Source organism: Erinaceus europaeus, chromosome 17 (assembly GCF_950295315.1).
Source record: "Erinaceus europaeus chromosome 17, mEriEur2.1, whole genome shotgun sequence".
Taxonomy (NCBI): domain Eukaryota; kingdom Metazoa; phylum Chordata; class Mammalia; order Eulipotyphla; family Erinaceidae; genus Erinaceus; species Erinaceus europaeus.
The window spans coordinates 48,487,682-48,493,681 of NC_080178.1; positions in this window are offsets into that span (position 1 = coordinate 48,487,682).

Here is a 6,000-nt window from a genome sequence, read left to right on the forward strand (position 1 = left end):
TGAATAGTACATATCTGAAGGGTAAAGAGAAGAATATTTTATGATAAAACCTTGGATCTGTGATCAGGGATGTTTGTTGGTATTCCTCTATCTCTCATGGCCATGTCCCAAAGTTGAGGGGACTCAGTGTGTAAATGGAAATTTGGAACATGTTCTCAAGGAGCATTGGAAGGATATGTATAGAGGTATATTGCTCATTCTAAGCTATGCTTTTAACTCTAAAGCTGATGGTGTTAGAGGCCAGGTGGTTGTGTATCTGTTAGAGCATATGTGTGACCATGCAAGAGAACCCAGGTACAAGAACCGAATTCTCTACTTCAAGGGGGAAGCTTCACTAGTGGTGGAGCAGTGCTACAGGTGTCTTAGTCTTTCTCTCTATCTCTGTCTCTCACCCCCTATCAAATAAATAGAAGGGAGAAGTGGCCACTGGCAATAGTGCATTCATCCTGCAGGCATGGAGTTCTAGTGATAACACTGATGGCAAAAAAATAATTCTGACAATTTTGTAAATTTTGGATCACTGATGGAACTGCAGGTGTTTTTCTCCCTTCTTCTCCCCCTTTCTCCTTTGATTCTTTTTTAATTTTTAATTATAAAAAGGAAACATTGACAGAAACCATGGGATAAGAGGAGTACAGATGCACACAGTTCCCACCAACAGAACTCTGTGTCCCATCCCTTCCCCTGATAGCTTTCCTATTCTTTATCCCATAATGACCCAGCGTCATTATTTGGTGCAGAAGGTTGAAGGTCTGGCTTCTTTAATTGCTTCCCCACTGAACATGGGCATTGACAGGTCAATCCATACCCCCAACTGGTCTTTCTCTTTCCCTAGTGGGGTGGAGTTCTGGGGAAAGGAGGGCTCCAGTGTGTATTGGTGGGGTCGTCTGTCCAGGGAAGTCCGGTTGGCATGGTGGTATCATCTGGAACCTGGTGGCTGAAAGAAGAGCTAACATATAAAGCCAAATAAATTGTTAACTAATCATGAACCTAAAGGCTGGAATAGTACAGATGAAGATTTGAGGGTCTTAGTTTTGTAGATAGTAGCCCTATTTTAGTTATATTTCAAAGGGTCTATGACTATACTCCTGTTTTTTTATTTTTATTTATTTATTTATTTGTTTTTTGTTTTTCTGAGCCTGACATCTGACATGCAGGTGGGTCCATGTTATTTTCTGGGGAGATGTTGTCATGGCTATAAAAAGGACCAGAAAGCTGGATGAGGGATGAAAGTACTCCCAAATATGAGAAACTTTATAAATATGATTGACTGTAAACCCCATCGATGTGATCTGATGTGGGTCCCATATTTGGATTAGGATCCTATGTGATGTCAGCATCCCTGTAGATCTAAGCTCACATTCTGTGTCATGAGTAGGAACGTTCCAAGCTACCCCAGTTTCAGGAACCATCTTCCTCATGTGGAGCATGGAGTATGATGTCTAGTCTCCCTTCAGAGGATGGAACATTCTCTGCTGTTGCTGATCCACACTGAAAAAATGGTTGTCTAGTATGATCTCATGGATTTGTGCAGACACTGAGCACCTTGGTGACATTGAAGTAAAAAATAAAAAGTACGACACAGTCTGAAGTGAAGCATGTTGGGGTGGCAATCGTTGCGTTGATTAGATTGTGATCGGCAGATGCAATATTATTTGATATGGATTGGGAGAGGCATATGGGAAAGTGGGCCCTATCGAAGGGTTCCAGGACTGGGGGAAGTAGATGCTCATAGTGGAGATGTGAGGTTCCTGCTGTCTTAGGGTTCAAAAAGACAATGGATAGTTAATGTTATCATCACATTATTTGGTAATTGGGTTAACTTTGAAAAGTCCTTTTGTAAGGGTTTGCTGTACAGTACCCAGTATCTTGTATACAGCTGTGCTATTGGTTGCTTCTGATCTACTTGGTCTAGGCTTTTGAGAGAGTCTGCATATCAAATACACAGCCTATATATTAAAAAGATTCAGTCTGTGTTTTAAAAAACTTCAAGACATACAATTAATTTCCCCCTCTCCTATTAACTAGTGATTTATATGACTACATTTTACTAGGAGTGTACCTAAACACCATTCCCACCACCAAAAAGACTGTGCCCCATCCCTCCCACCCACTGCCACTCCCCACTGTCCCAGGAAGCTGCATGTCTACCCCTCAGCACAGGGTTTTTACTTTGGTGCCCTACTTACAATTTGGTCAGGTCCTGCTTTTAGTTTTCCTTTCACATCTTCTTACTCAACTTCTGTTGATGAATGGGATCATCCCATACTCATCTTTATCTTTCTGACTTAGCTCACTTAACATAATTCCTTCTCACTCTGTCCAAGATGGGTCAGAGAAGGTGGGTTCATTGTTCTTGATAGTATTCCATTGTGTATATATATAACACAGCTTTCTCAGCCACTCATCTGTTGTTGGGCACCTGGGTTGCTTCCAGGTTTTAGCTATTACGAATTGTGCTGCTATGAACATAGGAATACACACCTTTTCTTGGTTGGGTGTTATGGAGTCTTTGGGGTATAACCCCAGGAGAGGAATTACTGGATCAAATGATAGGTCCATGTCTAGGCTTTTGAGTGTTTTCCAGACTACTCTCCACAGAGGTTGGACCAATTTACATTACCACCAGCAATGTAAAAGGGTTCCTCTGTCCCCACAACCTCTCCAGCATTTGTTGCTGCTGTCCTTTTTGATGTATGCCATTCTTACAGGCATGAGGTGGTATCTCAGTGTTGTCTTAATTTGCATTTCTCTGACAATCAGTGACCTAGAGCAGTTTTTCATATGCTTGTTAACCTTTTGGATCTCCTCTGAGGTGAATGTTTTGTTCATATGCTCTGCCCATTTTTGGATGGGGTCATTTGCTTTTTTGGTGCTAAGTTTGCTGAGCTCTTTATATATTTTGGTGATTAGTTTCTTGTCTGATATATGGCATGTGAAGATTTTCTCCCATTCTGTGAAGAGCTGAAAGGGAAACTAAAAGCAGGATCTGACTAAATTGAAAGTAGGGCACCAAAGTAAAAACCCTGTGGTGAGGGGTAGCCATGCAGCTTCCTGGGCCGGTGGGGGGTGGGGGTGGGTGGGTGGGATGGGACACAGTCTTTTGGTGGTGGGAATGGTGTATATGTACACTCCTAGTAAAGTGTAGTCACATAAATCACTAGTTAATTAATGAGAGGGGAAAATAATTGTATGTCTCAAAGTTTTAAAAACACAGACTGAGTCTTTTTAAGACAGGCTGTGTATTTGATATGCGGACTCTCTCAAAAGCCTCGACCAAGTGGTTCAGAGGCAACCAGTTGCACAGCTATTTACAAGATACTGGATACTATACAGCAAACCCTAACAAAAGGACTTTTCAAAGTTAACCCAATTACAAAATAATGTGAAGGTAACCTTAATTATCCATTGTCTTTTGAACCCTAAGACAACAGAAACCTCACATCTCCACTATACAGCCTATATTTCTCCCAGTCCTGGAACCTTAGGATAGGGCCCACTTTCCCGCATGCCTCTCCCAATCCATATCAAATAATATTGCATCAGCCGATCGCAACCTAATCAAGGCAACAATTGCCACTTCAACATGCTTCAGCTCAGACTGTGTCAGAGACTTCACGTGTGGAATGACAGCCCTTCATCTTCATTACTCAGGTGAGAACTTTCCTTTCATAGCTTTCTCTAATTCCATCCCAGGTGGATCTCTTTCTGACAAAGTCCCCAAACCTAGATATATACAAGGTTCTGTGAGAGAGAGCATATGTTGACACGTATCCATAAACAAGTGGAAATATATACCTGAAAGCAGAAGTACACTGGAGTTTGCAGTGACTACCCCCCCCCAAACACTTCCTCTCCACTATTCCCACCTTTGGGTCCATGATTGCTCAACAATTTGTTTGACTTTGTATGTTAACTCTCTTCAGCCACCAGGTTCCAGATGCCATCAGGATGCCGGCCAGGCTTCCCTGGACTGAAGACCCCACCAATGTGTCCTGGAGCTCAGCTTCCCCAGAGACCCACCCTACTAGGGAAAGAGAGAGGCAGATTGGGAGTATGCACCGACCAGTGAATGTCCATGTTCAGCGGGGAAGCAATTACAGAAGCCAGACCTTCCACCTTCTGCAACCCACAATGACCCTGGGTCCATGCTCCCAGAGGGATAGAGAATGGGAAAGCTATTAGGGGAGGGGATGGGCTATGGAGATTGTGTGTTGGGAATTGTGTGGAGTTGCACCCCTCCTACCCTATGGTTTTGTTAATTTAACCTTTCTTACATAAAAAATAAATTTTAAAAAAGGATTGTTTCCCAGGACTGCTAATATGATTTATACATAAGTGCTTATAACTATACAGCACATGTTGTGTAATATTATAATTATAACAAGTACCTATGATGTCATTGCAGTTTTCCTAATAATCAAAATTATGATATGCTACTTTTACTGGGTGGTTAGATGTATAGATGAATTACTAGGAAGATTAGACATGGAAAATCATATTCACAGCTGGGGGGACAGCATAGTGGATCTGCAAAAGACTTTATTATTTATTTTTATTTTTTAACTTATATTTATACAAAGAAAACACTGACAAAAAACATACTAAGAGGGATACAACTTTGCACAGTTCTCACCACCAGAACTCCATATCCCATCCCCTCCCTTGAAAGCTTTCCTATTCTTTATCCCTCCGGGAGTATGGACCCAAGGTCATTATGTGGTACAGAAGGTTGAAGGTCTGGCTTCTGTAATTGCTTCCCTACCGAACATGGGCATTGATAGGTCAATCCATACTCCCAATTGGTCTTTCTCTTTCCCTAGTGGGATGGGGTTCTGGGGAAGCAGGGCTCCAGTGTGTATTGGTGGGGTCGTCTGTCCAGGAAGTCCGGTTGGCATAGTGGTAGCATCTGGAACCTGGTGGCTGAAAGAAGAGCTAACATATAAAGCCAAACAAATTGTTGACTAGTCCTGAACCCAAAGGCTGAAATAGTGCAGATGAAGAGTTGGGGTGTTTCCATTTTGTATATAGTTAGTAGGTCTATTTTAGTTATATTCGAAAGTGTCCATGAGTGTACTCATGCTTTTTTTTTTTTTTTCCTGAGCCTGACATCTGATATGCAGGTACGCCCAAGTTATTGTCTTGGGAGATGTTGTCATGGCTGGAAAAAAGAACCAGAAAGACGAACTGGGAACATTCTCTACCATTGTTGTTCCATGTTGAAGGCAAGGTCTTATGGGGGCCTGAAAAGGGGTCTATTGTGTTGTTCCTGATAAAGATAACCGGTAACAATGGAGAGAGGGATTTATTTGAGGTCTAGGCCCATCATGTCTGTTTGGGAATATGAGGACTCCCAGACTAGGACCCAACTGATTGGGTGGCCTGATGACTAAAGAGTCATTGTTAATGTATGCCAGTCTCTTGCCCTTATTCGGTGCAAAAGACATTCATTTTTGTTTTCTCTGTTGTCTTTTTTTTTTTTTTTTTTTTTGCATCCAGGTTTATTGCTGGGGCTCAATTCCTGCACTATGAATCCACTGCTCCTGGAGGCCATTTTTTTCCTTTTGTTGCCCTTGTTGTTTATCATTCTTTGTTGTTACTATTATTGTTGTTGTCATTGTCGGGTAGGACAGAGAGTACTGGAGAGAGGAGGGGAAGACACAAAGGGCCAGAGAAAGGTAGACACCTGCAGACCTGCTTCGTCACCTTTGAAGCAACTCCCCTGCAGGTGGAGAGCCTGGGGCTCGAACAGGGTTCCTTACCTGGGTACTTGCACTTTGTGCCACATGCACTTAACCCGCTGCACTACTGCCTGGCCCCCAGACTTTCATTTTTGAGGGTCTGAAGTCCCAGGTTTGGTCATGAGCACGACCATAAGCCAGAGCTGAGCAGTACTCTAATCTTTCTGTGTCTGTATTTTTCTCTCTTTTTTAAGAAATTATTTATTTGTTCCCTGTTGCCCTTGTGTTTTTTTTGTTGTTGTTGTTGTTGTTGTTGTAG